The 16,104-nt window shown below is 32.7% G+C and overlaps 1 protein-coding gene across 8 annotated transcripts in view; it reads right to left on the bottom strand.

Moving 5' to 3' along the window:
* sd (TEA domain transcription factor 1 homolog scalloped) overlaps positions 1-10,835 on the bottom strand; it is a 105,985-nt gene extending 95,150 nt beyond the window's left edge. For 4 of the 8 annotated variants that reach the window (XM_088201665.1, XM_088201667.1, XM_088201671.1 and 1 more), the window contains exon 1: positions 10,431-10,835. The gene's annotated coding sequence lies outside the window, so the exon portion shown is untranslated. The remainder of the gene's footprint in view (positions 1-10,430) is intronic. The other 4 variants (XM_088201666.1, XM_088201668.1, XM_088201670.1 and 1 more) reach the window with 1 other exon arrangement.
* Positions 10,836-16,104: the final 5,269 nt, after the last annotated feature.

Here is a 16,104-nt window from a genome sequence, read left to right as displayed (position 1 = left end):
TGAACTCATATATAGAGTCGGAAGAGAAAAATTAATATTCATCGTTCGACTGGATATTAGGCAATTTCGGGAAAATTTCGCACGAATACGTCCGCACACGCACGCGTGTGTGAGGCTGGTACGTGTGCGACGAAAGCGGGTGAGCTCAAAAAGGGCCAATATGAAAATTTGCCACCCTTGAGCGACGGGAGCAATCAGAGGGATGATTGCGCACAACCGGTCCATATATTATTATGATCGACACGCGAACACGCATCCGTATATTATCTATTATATATGCTAATAAGCAACAATTATATGCTAAAACATATTCAAACATCATCGTCCATATAGTACTTATGATGAGTATTCAGTATTAAGAAGAAAAAAAAACCTTGTGTGTATATAAAGTTCTTGTAAAAGCAATAATTATTATTGTGGATACTAACGAATGTAATCCAACTAAAAACAGTAGTAATCTAATATTTAGTTAAATATTCTGTTCTACACTGAGTCGAAAGCCTTACAAATTAATAAACAATCTGATAATCAACTAAGCTAATGGAAATATTGGTATTTATATATCAACACTAACGATGTCATTGTTGACCAATCCAGAAGTGAATTCACACGAACTCTATCGACTGGGTTAGGGTTTCTTAGTTTCACCTAATGCTATAAATAAATATCGAGATTGATTAATTCATGCTATAATGATTCGTTATTACACCATCTAAGATTTCCTCAAATATATAAAAATTATATAGAACGGTACATCAGGTAGATGTTAAAATTCTCAACGTTTTTGTTTGTATTCACAGTCGCTACTAAGTCTCTCGCACTGAGTTCTATTTCGGTAATCGCGAGATTCACGCCTCAACACAGATTCGCACAGCGAAGAACACGTGTAGTAAATGATTCATCGAATCGAGAGAATTATTCATTGACTCGTTGATTCCATCGAACCGGAGATTAGCATATAGTTGCGAGTGAGCTTTTCTGAATTAGAAATTGAGCGTGATGGGAAAAGCTCTAACGCTAACGTAATGACAACCCTTTGCTCGCACTCGCACAATGGACACGCGATTGCGTGTCTCGATGCGCTTCTTGAAGGAACAAAACCCGCATTGTCCACCGCCGCCGGACGCCAGTTTAATTGCGACGTCATTATTATAATAGAGCATGTGCTTTTATCGTTTGATGCGCAATTTTAATTGATTTGGAACTGAGTGACGATCGGGCGGCTAATTTGGGATTGCGCGGGTCACTCGCTCGCTTGTCATCGGATATGACGCGTTTTGATCTGCATCTAAATAAAAAACAAACAAATGCGCGAGTGATGTAGACGAATTTAACCCGTTTAGCGCCGCGAATGTGAAGTTGTTTAATATGGTTCCACTTTCGTTAAGCGCCTTTGTTGTACAAGGTATTCAACCGAACAATTCGAAAACATTGTTTCTCAAGAAACTATGAAGTGCGAACTAAAATGGGGTAGCAGAAGATGAACGCCACTTCAATGTGCTTTGGCTTTGGTTGCAACTTGTAATTAAGTAATACAAGATTGCCGAAACCTTCCTACACCTTAGAACAAACTGACCCGGATCAGCTTTTTCCGAAGTTCATAGGTCAGTGGTAAAATAATCATATTATTATATAAAAAACGCCTTTTATTTATTTCAGCATTTATTCCTTATAATTGAATATGTTTAACCATTATTATACTGTGACGTACACCGAGTGTACAGCTTATTATGTGAATATCTCTATAAATATGCCTAGTAATATTCATATGTAATGTTCACGCGATACACGTACATATCAAATCAGATAATTACATTATATATTATATGTAAGTAATTATCGAAAATAACACAATAATAAATGTTTTGTCAACAAAAATAGTATTAATTCATCAATATAGATAATTCCAAACTTAGAAATTTTTATTAGCTATATAGTATGTAATACAGAATAAATGCGATATCCAAAACATTTAGTCGTTCTTAGTGCTTATAATACAATAATTATTATAATGCATATTTCGTAATAATATTAATGTTTTTACAATTTTAAATAACAAATTTTCAGTTTTTATATGTACACTAAGTATACATCACCGGAGCGCGCAAAATTTGCACCGTAAGAGGAAGGTTAATACAATAAATTAATGGTTTTAAAATTAGTTATTTAAATATATTTTTGCTTATATACAATATATGGTTACTAGATGGCGAAATAAAAATGAAGATAAAACTATTCCGAAATTACTACCTACTTGGAAACACTTTCTAAAATATTTTTGATAAGTTCTTCGTTTCATAACAGTAATCTAATATAATATAAGCAGTCGATATTGAACAGGGCTCTGGTCGTTTAAAATTTCACCGACTCTGATTTTAATAAGATTATTTTTATCAGGATATGATTGATAGCAATAAAAATAATGTCAACGATTTTCAAATTTAAAAAAAATATAAGGATTTCAAAAAATAATTAAGCAAAAAAAAGGGCCACGTCTACTTAATTCACTTTCATTTACTAATTATACTGATATGTTTAAAAAAGTAAGTACAAAAAAGATATTTAATAAAATATTTATATAAAAAATAAAGTGATACATTAAAATAGCAAATTTAATTATTTATTTTCGTAAGGGAAAAGGTTGGTTTTATTTTATAAGGTTGACTAAATCTAATCATAAGTCTTTAATAAATCTAAATTAAATATGTCTCATCCTTGTTTTAAGCTGAAATTAGACCTTAGAAATTAGTAAAATAATTGCTGTAAAATAATAAGTCAGCGTTTATGGAAGCTTTTAAATCAGATTTGATTATTTTAAGCGCGAAAAATAAACGCCCTTTAGCGCACTCAGCGTGTTAAAGAAAATTATAAAAATGAGTCGGAGTCGGTCGATTTTTTACGACTCCCGACTATTTTTAAAATACGACGACTCCGACTCCGTCTGCGAAACAACAGCCCTGATATTAAAGCAAACGTTGTAAAATACCCTTAATTGTTACTCAGCAAATTATTTCGACAAACAAAAATCATTATATTTTCGGACTAAATGAATAAGTTCAGTTGAGAAAATTGTTCGTATAGTCCACATGTTCTCAAAGTTAGGAAAATCGCCCACCGGTGAACGATGAACAAATCTCGTTGTAAGGCGCCAGTTAATAGGGCAAAAAATTTTTGTTCAAAAAATAATGTTTTTGGCGTTTTATATTTATAATAAAGTAAATATCTTTTGTGTAAAATATAATGCGTTTTAGGATCTTTTGGAAATGGCCGCTCAACCAACAAAAACACAGCTCAACCAACGAGTTATTTTTTTTAAAAGGGGCGCTGGACTGATAATTCAGAGGTTGCGGGTTCGGGTTCCCGCAGCAAAATAAAAATTTTATTTATAAAAATGCATTATTATTAATATAAAAAACAGCTCCATCTGCGAGTGACATTAATTAATCGTATGCTATAATTTTATAGTTTATAATTATTAAAATAAACGTCACTGATTTACAGGCTTTGTTTTAAGTCTGGTCTTTCGCCACTTATTTGTAGAGGTTGATTGTTTTAAAAATTCATCATATATGCCATATTTCTTCATATTAAGCACTTTCTTTATGAGAAAACTATTTTAAATTTAAGGGCACGATGTTTGTAATTTACAGTGATGAGATCTCTACTCAATTTCAATCTCCTCTACTATTCTCGTTTTCTACTTGATTTACTTTCTCCTCTACTAATTTATAGCATGTATACTTGTAAGTGTATGTTTTTATATATAGTTGAATATGTAAGATGAGGACAATATATTTTATTGTATACATATTTTTTTTGTAAAATAAAATATCTTCGAGCTTAACATACATATGTATGTATTAAAAAATATAGGTAATAAATTTGTTAAATTCGTACTATTTTTATTTTATGAGTCGGTATTCGTATACATTAAAAATATAAGTCAAGTTAATTCTGATTTAAAGATATGATATAAGTTATGCAGTTTGTATCACTAGATAATCATTTTCATTCATACAAACCGCAAGCTAATCCGCGCGAATGATCAACGTTAACAAGTCGAAAACCACTCGAAACGCATCTCTCGACTGGAGAGCAATAAGAAGTAGGAGAAAAACTTGGAAACACACAACTGGAGACAAAAGTCGTCGGAGGAGCTTCTCGCTTCGTATAAATATCGCGCCAGGAATAGCCCGCGGCTCGTCTAGCCCGACGGGAAACTGAGTCACTCACTCTCTGCGAATCTTTCTCTCGGTCGAGTTGGTGTAGCACAATCGACGATAATGCAATGATACACTACACGTGTAAAATACTCGAGAAAAGTACTAGCGGGAGGCGCGCGTAAGTGCTCCGTGGAAAAACACAGGTCCGATAAAGAAAAGTGCGCGCGAAACTATCGCACATTGGCAATAGATGCAGGTGCAAATGCGCTAGCGCACCTGTGTTTGTTTTAGAAGGTGACAAGCCTGATTCACACATGTCGATTGGTGGTGGGTGAACGTTAAATTATATAAAAACATACATCAAGAAGCAATTTATAGAATTAGAATATAAACAAATAAGAGAGGCGTTGACAATATTAAGGGCGAACTCAACACTCGCATGTTTCTAGATAATCGAGTACAAAGTTTTTTAAGAATATTAACGGCCAATTAAACTCATAGGTCTAATCATCACCTTTCAAGGCCGGGCTATTGCGTATTGTAAGTATGTGATATCAAGCATTTCTTTTTTTGCCTTTTGAATATTGGTCAATTTCCATATTCATTTCGTGATTTTTTTTATCGTCCAAAAAATATTATTTGATATAATAACGAAAAAATAACAATAAAATATATTGAAAATTAAATTAACTATTTCAGTAATAAATCGTTTTGTCATGTTTGACTTTTTCGCCGAATAGTTGATGGACATTAGGTTTACACGATTATGAAATGAAAAATCCGGACATTTGACTAGTACATATCGGAAGCTAGAAAAGGTTTTCCGAATAAAATTTTAGAAGGTACAGTAATTGCAATATTTTTAAAGCTTTTTGCTCTAAGTTTGGAAACACCTATTTACATTCAGATTAGTCTCCAAATAATCGTTATTTTGAAGTATTAGAATATCGAATAATAAACGATAAAATATTAGTTTGAATAATGAATACAAGTTTATACACAAATAATTACATGTTCCAACAAAAAAAAACGTGTATTTATTTTTACTATTACTTACAAACTTTCAGTACGAATTAATTAAGAAAATATTACCATAATAAACTACATCAAATTGAACATTATTCGTATTGATTTAAAAATATATAAAAATCAACGAGAAAGTACACAGCTGCACAATATTAACTAGGAAATATGAGTAATTTCTGGAATTTCGGCAATTACAACGTTATCTGTTATACGCCGTCTGTCCCAAATCGGCGAGTAGTTATATTAGTAATATCTTCGGTTCCAGTAGCACCATCTCTTAGTTGTGGCATACGTTAGGTCTAGGTTTTGACATTCACAAGCGAATTATTTTGGTATTAGTTCTTCTATTTCAACAAGAATACCAAGCCGAAGGCATTTGATCGTTGTTGCATGATAATGCACGCGAATTCTTGTGCAATAAAGGAACCTTAGTGCTCAGCCACCTGATTTGGCTCACTGTAAAAATTAAGTTGGCGTCGAAAGGAAAACGTTTTGACACCATTGATGACGTCTAAAATGGTAGACTGAGCCATTAAAGGCACTTCCGGGGAATTTTTACAAAAGCGCTGTATTGACTCAGAAGGGGTGTATTTTGAATAAATGAATATAATATTGCAAAATAATAAACGTCTCAAAAATCAGTCCTCGCGGATTTGTGTATCATGTTCTGTTTTGTCTAGTTACTGTGTCCAACGAACGTGCATGTATTAGTTTTCCAGATAATATAAGCCCGGCATTTTTTATTGCATCCAGTAAACTATTTAGACAATGATGAATGTAAAATGTATTTATGACGTTACAGCTGGCAACCTTTTTAGCGTGTAAGATACTTCAAAGATTTCAATTATTTGCCATGTCACTTATAGCACTTGAAGTCTATATTTGATCATAGAACATTAAGTGAATATTTAGACTGCAAAACTACTATTTTAGTAATGTAATGATTGGCCACGCAGCGCGAATTTTTTTCTGTATTGTTTCAAATGCTTAAACGTGCCGATTATTATTCATCTAAATTCCGCGAATTACACCGTATACTACATATTCATCTTAATACTCTTATAGGTTAAGAGTTTACATAGCGAGCGTCAATCAATATTAAAGATGCTGATTATTGGACATCATTTAGAAAGGTCCAAATCAAGAAAACTAATAAATCCTGTTGAAAAGTGGACTATTTTATCATTTTTTTTTGTCTTGTCTGTCACGTGACATATCTCCGACAGATTTTACGTCAGGTTGTTTCTCAAACAGGCGCGTCAGGAACGAAATTGTGCATAAAACGCGTTTAATACGTCCTGGTGGAGTTCGTCTGGGGGCACGCAATAACCCTATAGTCGGGGACGACGCAAATAGCTCAATCTCAGAGACGAAGAAGAGAACAAGACGAAGACGACGACGACCAACGGTGCTTTAAACTCTGGCCGGCTGTGAAACAACAAAAATTGCGTAAGGGGCCTAACGAACGACTACACACTTAGGTGACCCGTCCTATGCGAGCGAGAGACGCGAGAATCGAATTAACCTTTTCGATGCCGGCGGCGCCGTTTCGTCTCGAGTGGTTTTCGTGCAGTGAAAAACGTCTACCGGGAGAAGTATCAATCTGCATTAAATCTTATTAATTTGTTCTCCAAAGTAACGATCCGTTAAATAATGATGATTTTGAACCATGTTTGAAGTTTATTTTGTAAATAAAAAAACAAATACATTGCTCAGAATGGTGCGGTTTGATGAGTAAAAGTTTCTTAGAAGATGATGTCATCATGTCGCGGTAATATTGTTGGAAGTTCGCCGAAAATTTTCCAACTATGCCAACTATGACTTTCTTCGTAATTTAATAAAAAAACAATAATCTTTCCAGTTATTGATAATTTGCAACAATGCGAAATAAAAATCGTAGAATACAAAATCAAATTTCAATTAAATAAAAATCAGTATATGGAACTTTTTGGATTAATATAGTAATTATTGACAGATGCAAGCATTACTAATTTAAGATTCGTAACGATGGTGAACATTTTATAAATCTTCTGTCAAATATGTGCTAAAACGTTTGTCGCAATCGTGCGAAAATCTCTCAAAATAAATTTATTAGTTCGTCAAAGTAACTATAAAATACGGATGAAATACTGAGCGAATCGCAATGGTGCAGAAACACCGCATCAATTTCACACGTGTAATTTACCTGTCAACGCGTGAGATACGCATCTCGGGCAAATTGCGCAAAAAAGATGCTAATCGGAATTGATATGCAGATAAATGTACGTACGAAGATATGATCGTAATAAATAAACTTACGCGGAAGAAACATGCTTGATCACATTTCTTCATCGAGTTAAACCAACCGTACTGATCTGATAATAAAAAATCTAAATTAAACGAACGACTGATAATTTTAAATATACTGATGCTTTGTGTCGTAACACAACGACAGATCTATTATGTCTTTTTGGACACTGTCCAGAAAGAAACTTACGCAGATTAGCGCACTTTAACGGATCAATTTTATTATAACAATATCAACAACAACGCGTCTGATACGCAGACGACGGTTACACCGATTTGTTTACAAACAACAACAACGAGCATCACTGTTCATTGATAACGCCGACGCGTGTGAAGATAACGTATTGTATAATATTACATTCTACTGTAGCACAGGTGGAGCATTTAAAATTGGTCTAATATGTATAATAATAAAAAAAAGGTTTCAATATAACGCTATTAAGATATTAAAAGTTGTTTTATTTATTTACTTTAAATAGCTCTTTATGTAATTAAATATATAATTATTAGAAATATATGTTACAGATCCTTAATGTTTAAAATGTAGATTCTTACTTCTAACCTTTCGTATCCAATTTTATTTTATATTTATTGCCTCTCGTATGTGTAATATATCAAGATTATACGTCAAATTAAAATATCTTTGATAAAAAGTTTGGCACTATGTTGAACAATAAATTATTTGTATAGCTAATTATGGATATATCGTTGTTGTTATGGAAAAAGTCATTGATTATATTTTTATCCCGATTCTTAGTTAATCAATAGAAGGAAGGTGATCATCACAAAGAAAATACATAATGGGTATGAAATATTTAATCTTATTTTAGAATAGTAAATTATTACACAAACGATAGACCAGTGGTATAATTTAGTGACTGATATTTAAAAGACCTGTGTTCAAATCGAATCGTGTCTGGGAGATAGAAATTAGTGATTAATACATAAATTTAATTCTGATCGACCATCACAGATTAGATTTTCCTAATCTCGCGGATAAATAATTTAAATAAAATTTAATTATAGACATTTTTAGACTTTCGTATCATAACTTAGTAGTTGTTACCCTGTTGTAACGCATTGGGCTAACGCCTATCACATTGAAATATAACACCTCTCACGAAGCGGGAATAACGACAGAGCGGCGGCAAAGAGCACGCTTAGCTTGTGTTGTTATCTGATAATGTTGCGAGCCCAACCAAACAAATTGGCCCTAAAACACCTTGATAATTACCATGTATTATTATGCTTATTATCAACTTAAAACTGATCTTTAGGTTAAAATACAGATCATATAATATAAATACTGACTAAAAAAATTTATTCTGACCATCTGTTAAAATAATTATTATTATTGAATACAAATTTTAACCAGTCCGACCAATTAATATAAAGTTTGACCCATGAAATATAAATTCTGACCACAAGTGAATTAGAATTCTGACCCGAAAAATACGAGCCGATTTGAATCAGTTAAATAATTTTATTATACATGATTCAGGACTTGGAGGAAGTAATGTCTTAACAATAAGTTACTACATATTTTATTTAATGGCTTATTTAACTACTTATACTAAACCTAACCAAATTTCGTAAATATAGTTTTTATACATTTTATAAGCATTTATTTTTAAATAATATAAGCAAATGACATTTTATTTAACTCCAAAAACACTATCGGAGCCCTACTATATACTTTTTTAAAATGCATATATAATAATATATATTAACTCATTTAAAAAAAATAATGTTAATACGTTGATTCAACCGTGAGATTAGGGGAATCTAGGGAAATCTAAAACTAATTTCTGATGATCTATCGGAATTATAATTATATAATAATCACTAATTCTGATCACCCAGAAGCAATATCAAATAATACTTCTATCAATGTACGAAAGAAGTAAAATAATTCATGGCCAATTCAGGCATTCGGTATATAATTTGCCTAATTCATTGTTGAAGCAAAGTTGCTTTCCTCTTCATGAATTAGGCATTTTTTGCCTTTTTCATGTAATAAGAAATTTCGCGGATTCGGTGTTGCACAATTACATACTTTTTGAGTTGTTATGAATTCAAAACTTCTTTCATACAAATTGTGATATTAAACCGTTTAAAATTAGATTTATATCAAATGTGTAATACAAGATGAAAAAATGCTCTCAGAAATATTTTTCTCTCAGTTTATTTTCTGTTAAAGAAACTTTTTTCATACGTCATTAGCGAAATTTCCGAGAATTAATAAAAAATGCTTTTCGGATGTAATGTTTGCAACTCGATGGTTATTTTGAGGTTCAAACATATAAAAATATGGAACTCCCCTTTTAATGTATGAAAAAAAGTTGTTATGATTCAAAATTTTAATTAAAAAATATATAACACAGGTATAATTGTTGTTAAGGTTCTACAACTTAAAAAAATTATTGATTTAAACCTTTTATATATAGTTGAAAAACAGGTAGATTGTTCCATTACTATTGTTATGGTTTATGAATAAATATTTAGTTTTAAATCGGTTAGATTGATGTGTAATAAAGTATATTTTTTTAATTAAAATTTATTTTAAACTCAACTAATGAACCTATTACAAACATGATATAGATCTTATGGGTCAAATGCCATAAAGTAGATCAATGATGATTTTGTTAAAAGCTGTTGATGAAAAATTTTAAAAATGTAATGGGATTCCCATTCCATATATAAATAAACAAGACATGGAAGAAAATGAAACCGAGTCGCACAATTGTATTTTAGTCGTTGTGATAGTTATTTTGGTTTAATTTAGCACAGGTGCACGATTGTTGTTATGGGCAAAAAAGCGGCGTTATGGCCAAAATTTGATCGAAATAAAAACACTTTGAATTTGTAACGTCACAGTTGTATAATTTTTTGAATTGTTGTTATTGTGGTTCCTAAAGCGGATAATCCCTCGACCGCGGCGCATCTCACGTTCACCTGTTGGCGGGAGGCGCGAAGCGTTCGAAAGTTTGGAGACGCCTGGAGTCGAGCGAGCGAGGAGCGACGGGCTACGGGCTGCGGACTACGGGCGCTGCGCTGCGTCGGGGGCGGCCGCGCCGGGCCCGATCGATCCGCGCGGCCCGCTTTGTTTTCAAATCTTGGACAGGATGACGTCCTCGGGGGGGCGACGCCGCCGCGAACTCCGCGAAGTCTCCTCCGGCTCGAGGCCCGAGAAGAAGTCGCGGCGGCCGCGGGCGAAGGGACACTCGGGGGGCGCGGGCCACTCGCGATGGTCGGCTCTCACCTGCGACGGTCGACTGCGACAGTCGGGGCGGAGGCGCGGGCGGCGGCGGCGCGCTGCAGGCTGGCGCGGCTCCCCGCCGGCGCTGGTATGCCAGGAATGGCACAAAGAATCCGGACAACGCGTTGCCACCGCGCATTCGCGACTGCGCATGCCCCTCTCCGTCGCTTCGCCTCGCCGCCCCGCGGGAGAGCGTCGAAAACGACGGCAGCGCCGCTCGACGGTTGCACCCGCCGACTGCTGCAGCTCCGATCGCAAATGTTTTTTAATAGTTGGCCATAGGCGGCACTAATTTAAAAATAATACAAAAACAAATTTTATTTTTATCAATATTATTTTACCAACAAAAAATTACATTTAATATTATTTACTTATTTATTATTATTCGAAAATCATATCCCAATAATTTATACTATATACGTATATTATAAACTAGTATCTATTTTCGTATTTTGCTCAAATAGTATTTAATTATAAAAATAATAAGATGTATAATTGTTAATATTTTATTTAATCGAAATATTTATTCCGTGAGAAAGTGTAAATATTTTAAGGTATTTTCCTGTTATCGGGGGTCAAATGTTCTTACCTCTAATTTATTAATTACAATTTATTTATATTACATTTTATACATGCATTTAAGACTACTTTAAATCATATACTTTACATGCATTACATTTTTACATACATTATCACATCAAATAAATATTTCTGTGCAATGGCATACTAATATAAGTAAAATATTGTACGAAGGCTAAGTTGAGGAAAAATACTTTGAAAATTCGTTGAGAGTATAGATGAATTAAACTTTTCTTAATAATGAGAAAATCATTGAATAAAATAATCCACGAAGCGGTAAAAAACAAGTAATATCTTTAAATCACATGAAAATATAATATAATAAGAAACACTTTCGAAATTAAGTCGATAAAAAATCTAAAATACTAATCATTCACTTTGCTCATTCTTTTTTCCATAAAACAAAAAACTTGACATAATATTTTAATTATAAAAACCGATTTGAATTTAGTGCAAAATGCATTTTAAAATTTTAATTTTCTGTACTATATGAAGCTTTACGAGAAGCGTTAAAAAAAATGAAACATACTGTAAATATATACAGTAGACCCCCCGATAACACGGTAAATTGGGGACGTGCTATTTTGGTGCCTGTTACTTTATGTGAGCAAGCCAAAGAAAGGATATCTCGCCAAACGCGCCTGATTCATATGTATACGTATTCTACGTATTGCAAAAAAATATGAGTATTTTCTAGTCCCCTAACAACACGCACCCAAATAGCACTTCCCCAATTTACCGTGTTATTGGGTGTCTACTGTATATAAAAAGTCGTTTACAAAATATTAAAAATGAAATAATTTAAGAAAAATGTTGATTTAAACCGCCAACGAAGTTTTTCACTTATAATAAATAAAAATGTACGCGACGGATTATGCTTCACTAATATTCTTCGATCTTCACTGATGCTCATCTGAATCTAGACAGGCTATATATATTTACGAAATACATGTTGACAGATTTTATTTGATACAAATTTCCAAAGGTTCAATGAAATTTAGTCATACAATAAAGTCCGGTAAGTACAATGTAGGTAATATAAATTTTCAGCTGTAGTATATAATTCCCTGCTGTAACGACGAAACCTTTTTTTTTCATTTCAACGCACTACACTCACTGTGGAACTGTGAACGCTCAAAGAAAAATGGCAATACCTTGCTAGATGTATTAGAAAAACGCGATATACATTTAGAATTTCCTGAGACTCACACATACCATCGTAAAGGCAGGCCATCAAAGCTCGATTTAACTATTTTCAAAAACTTTCCGGCTTGGCGTTGAAGACCTTGCAGCGTTTATCATCCGATAATCTGCCGGTTACATTTACGCTGGGCGGTACTGCTGAGGAAATTGATGGATTTGCCGAAATTGCTATGAAAACTGTTGCTATTTCTAAAAATCTTTGAATTAAAAATAACAGATCCGCGAAGAGTTTTTTGCCAACTTTTCCTCTATAAATAATTAGCCTAATAATCTAAGCTAAGATAATAATTTTAAGAAACTGAAAATGTTATAGATTAAGTACTTAAATAGGTAATTATAGTATTATAAATAATGTATTACATCAAAAAAGTATGAACATTTATTAACAAATAAAGAAATTGTTTAATTTTGGTATTGAACTGGATCAATTTTAACTGGCATTGAACATGGATCTGTTTAATGTCAGCTACGAGGAGCTGGTCCCGTTTGTATAATTTCATATTTTATGATATTTTTTCTTTCTTACTATATATTATTTTTTATCTTACTTTCATTATATTTTTTTGTGTATTGTAATAATACAATGCATTGTTCTTTAACCACTATGAAGCATTGGGGTAACCTGTTAGGTCATGATGGTCCTTATTTAATTAAAATAAATTAATATATAGGTATTTAGTTTGAACAATATAAAAATAGTTCGATATTAATTCTTAGTCAAATCTAATAAGAAGTACATGTTATAGCTTTGATATCTTCTTAAAAATAATTTCATTTTGAAAGGTAAAGTGACCTTAAAAATACATTATAGTATGTATATAAAACATAACTTACATTCCATAAAAATGTCTTCTTTTGAAGAAATTGTCTCCACGTACAAAAATTAATTAATGAGATATAATAGGTATAAAAAAGGGCGAGCCACCTTGGTGGAAGGAGATTGCGTTGGACAATATTATCGCTAATTTGCACGATTAGGCCTATTGGGCGAGGACATGTCCAACGACATCTGCCTTTTTTGAAGACACCATCGTCCGAAATTATCCTCGTGGACGGGCTTTGTGAACGATCCCCGCCCAGACCGCGCCCCCGCCTACCCGGACTCGCCTACTTAAAAACAACACTAATTCGCATTATATGCCAATACTGAAAAAAAATTCCGTTTGCGATTATGTTTCGGTACAAAAAAATATTTTAATATACTTTTGGTATCCCCTAAAAAAAATATACAAGAGTCATCGTATTCTGGACGGTGTAAATGTGCTATTAAAATTATCATAGAAATTGTTTGTGTAGTCATGAATTAGTTATAAAATTATTCGTGCAATTCAAAGTAGATTGCGTACGAACTTACACTCCACCGCGCTTTGGCCGATCAACGAATTAATATTTAATTATAGCAAAGTTAATCATGCAAAATAATTTTATAGCTAATACACAGGAGTGTGTTTAAAATATTATATTAAATAAATTTATCGTATTTATTTATTTATCTATTTATTAAAATTAAGACTATCATAACCTGACAGGTAAACCTAATGCGTTACAAAAACAGGAAACACATGATAATTAAAAATAAATAAAACATAAAAAGAGGATACACATTACCACAACATATGTGTAAAGCATAAAAAGAGGATACACATTACCACAACATATAGGAAATATCAACATCTCGATGCTCCATATTGAGCAGATAATACACATAAAAATATAATAAAAGTCGTAAATATTTTTTTTATTCTATATTTTATGTTATTTGTATGAAACGTTTGTATATATTCTCAATTAAAATCGTATTTTTTATTTCACCTTTTTTAAATTATTTATTGCATTTTTAATTTAGCATAATATTAACATTAATTATCAATTCGACCAATATGTGGCAGCACAGTATTTCGCTGGCATCACCACTTTATTAATTTTGCAAATCAAGCAGGTAACAAGAATAATTCTCAACTATATTTTAAAACATTGTTTTCGCCATTAGTAATATATTGACAATTTTAGAAATCACTTACTACTATAAACAATTTTATATAAATATTTTTATTCATTTTTCAGTCGCAAGCGGAACGATCGATTTACGTCAACATATAAGGACAAGATCAGAATAATGTAGTTGCGAGTTCGGGGTGGATATGGGGGTACGGTCAGGATAGGGACCGTCTCAAAAGCCTTTTCACGTGTGCTCATTTTCCATAGTCCAGTGTGGAAAGGTGGCACAACTCTTGTTTTTACAAGGGTACCTAAGTCGGATCGTACCAGTGCGGTCTGAGGACCGGCAGTTGTTCATAAGAACAATATACCGTTTTCCAGTGTGATAGGCGACATTGTCGCCTACTACAATCCACCATTCTCCCATTGTAGCTCGCAATATTTTTGACCATTTTTTAATTTTATTTTTGTATCTAAACACATGTAATTGAGAGCCAGTGCCATTAAAGTCTATAAATCCATCTCCAAAATCACCCTATTTAGTAAAACCTGGCTTCAAGGTTAAACGTTGGACGACCATGTGATAATTATAAAGGATAATTTAAACAATGCTTATTCGATGCTAGGCTAGTAGTGTTTGCTCTAATATAAAATGGTTTATTGAGTTTTTGTAGTAATTAATGTTTTTTTGTTGTTGAATACATACAATATATTTTTTAGCTTATTATTAGATTTTTTTACTAGCTCATATGTACGACTTATTTGAATTAATCATCAAGATATTCATCCGTAATATAAGGGAAAGGTAGAAAACATAATCTGTTAATTATTTTATTTTTTCTAATTTTATTTTATTATTCTATATGAGCTGAGGTAGCTCATTATTTGAACTATATATCATGAAATGTCATTATGAACAACGTAGCTCGATTTGATGTTAATTATTCATCATTATATACGTCCATAAACTTAGGAAAATCTAGGAAAACGAAATCTGTTATGATCGACCGGAATTATATTTTTAAAATAATAATCACTAATTTCGACCCCTAAACATGATAGGAATTAAAAAAAACACAAGGGTCTGTATGGTAGCGAACCCAAGTCTTCAGGTATAGTCAATAACTTATTTATTTATTTTTTTAAATTAAAATTAACACTGGTCCATCGTGCTGATTGCTTATATGTTCGTATTTATTTAGTCAGTATTTTATTTTAGATAGTCGGTATAAAATATATTATTTACCATCAATTTAGAGAAATGTAGATGTCAGTATCAGGCGGTGTAGTTGAAATGGTATGCTTTGTAAATCAGAAAATCTTCGCTGGTGTGTCAAGTGGCAATTGTTCGTCCGTAGGTGCAGTAGATGTTTTCAGTCAGAGTTGTGTTGAGTTTATATCAGCTGCAATAATTATTAATAGCTTTTGAAAGTTCGTGGTTATTGTGTAATACTGGGTGTTCTGCACGATTTCTTTATCAATTGTTAATGCTAACCCTGTTGAACAGCAGATCTCTCTTTTGTTGTTTAAAGCCACTTATTATCATTAGCGTCAGGTCTAAATTTATCATCGATGCTATTGTTGTCTTCGGGCTATATTTCATTGTTAAAAGTCATTTGAAACCCCTCACATCCTAATTTAGTATTGAAC

Source organism: Plectrocnemia conspersa, unplaced genomic scaffold (genome assembly GCF_051122295.1).
Source record: "Plectrocnemia conspersa isolate PC_06_02 unplaced genomic scaffold, ASM5112229v1 ptg000013l, whole genome shotgun sequence".
Classification (NCBI taxonomy): Eukaryota; Metazoa; Arthropoda; class Insecta; order Trichoptera; family Polycentropodidae; genus Plectrocnemia; species Plectrocnemia conspersa.
This window is presented reverse-complemented; position numbering and strand designations above follow the sequence as displayed.